At 51.2% G+C, this 1673-nt stretch overlaps 1 protein-coding gene across 1 annotated transcript in view; it reads right to left on the bottom strand.

Moving 5' to 3' along the window:
• Window positions 1-1651: 1651 nt before the first annotated feature.
• LOC113490756 (sperm-associated antigen 4 protein-like) overlaps window positions 1652-1673 on the bottom strand; it is a 10895-nt gene continuing 10873 nt past the window's right edge. Inside the window, exon 6 of the mRNA XM_026867328.1 lies at window positions 1652-1664. The gene's annotated coding sequence lies outside the window, so the exon portion shown is untranslated. The remainder of the gene's footprint in view (window positions 1665-1673) is intronic.

The raw sequence follows: 1673 nt of genomic DNA, 5'->3' as shown, positions 1-1673 counted from the left end.
CACAACGGCCTTGGGAGTATCTTGCACGGTCTATTATTAAAGCCACACACACAGATACAAAAGTTGCTCGTCCCAAATACTATACAGACAATTAGCTGGCACTTTAGCTAGTTAAAAATAACACCGATAACAAACGAGTTTTGAACCACCTGACTGTTCCAGGCAGTCATCACTTCCTACACCCTCCACACCTTCACAGCTGAAGTCACACGCTTCTCCTCACATTCATAATCACAGGCACCTTACACAAAGCAACAAATATTTACGCCAGAAGCAGCTCGTGAGCCCCCACAGCAGGAAGCAGCACTAGAACCCAGAGGCTCTCAGTTCTCAGGGAGCCGTACAGCGCTGTGGCACGAGCACAAGTTCAGTGCCAAGACGCTGCTCAAGAACACACTCTGCACTGCTGACATCCTGGATCTGACCAAGCATCACCTGACTTCACACACTGATCAGGGTATCTTCTGACTAGAAGCTCCACTATCTTACCCAAGAAAATAACACTTACCAGTTTACAAGAAAATCTATTCAAACTCCCCATGAAACAGTGTGATTCCTCCAGCTCCTATCACAGACTGGTACACAAAGTAGGTCAGGTAACAGACAAAAGGCCTCCCCAACAGATGGAGATTTGCCTGTTCTTTATAGTTCAGCTACCTATTACTAATTTAAAACAATTAATTTGTTGCTTTTAAAATACATTAAGCACACCAAGACACACAAACAAACAAAAACGTTAATGGGGAAAAACCTCGGGTTTGACCTTTACCAGTAAACCCAGCGCCATCCACTTACGGACACCGTGTTTCTGGAGCCCTGTCCCCTGTGTGCCGCCTGCAGCTCCACCCAGCAGCAGGGCTCTTCTCAACCCCGGGCTCTGCCCAGGGACACGAGAAATCACAGCGCTGCCAACTCACAGCAACGGCTCCAGGCTCTCGCCTCTGAAGCAAAATCCTTCAGATCTGCACTTACGCATTTCATACAAAGTCCACCAGCAATCCAAACAGCTCCGTCCACCACAAAAACAACCCCTGGCTCCTATTGGTACGTGCACAGCCGATCATGTGTTCTCAAGAGCAGAAATCCAGGGTCCGGAGCATCACTTCACCGTGGGTATATCCCAGGCACACACGATCCCAGAGATCCTGGCACCACTGCCCGGGGTTCCTCCTGCACCAAAAAGAATTCTGCCACTTCTATACATTCCCTTCCTATTTACCCCCAGCAGCAGCCAGGCGTTAATTCTTGTTTCTCGAGACATTACACTCTTCCCTTGATTAAAGGGTTTTATAACAGCCATCCCAGGGCAGACTCTAACCCAGATCTCCGGGAACCTCGGCAGATGGGGTCTGAAGGGGAACGGCGTTCCCCAGAGACAGCTCACCTCCAGCTTTCCAAATCCCCTAAAACACCCACAGTCCTGGTTATACCGAGAAGGAGCGAGGAAACGAATCCTTTGTTCAACCTCACTATTGCCCAAAGTGCAACTGCCACACGGGCTTGGCGCCCAGAAACACCCATTTTATTCTCATTTTCTTAACACACACACCCCCTGCGTGTTCCCGGCCGCCCGTCCCGCGTCCCCGCACAGAGCCCCAGGGAATTCCCCGCCCGAAGGAACCGGCGTCCCGGGACCGAGCGGCCGCACCCGGCCCCGACGGCCCCTCCGGCAG

Source organism: Athene cunicularia, unplaced genomic scaffold (assembly GCF_003259725.1).
Source record: "Athene cunicularia isolate RWA unplaced genomic scaffold, athCun1 SCF_28, whole genome shotgun sequence".
NCBI lineage: Eukaryota > Metazoa > Chordata > Aves > Strigiformes > Strigidae > Athene > Athene cunicularia.
Note: the sequence above shows the minus strand (reverse complement) of the source record. Positions and strands in the feature narration are given on the sequence as shown.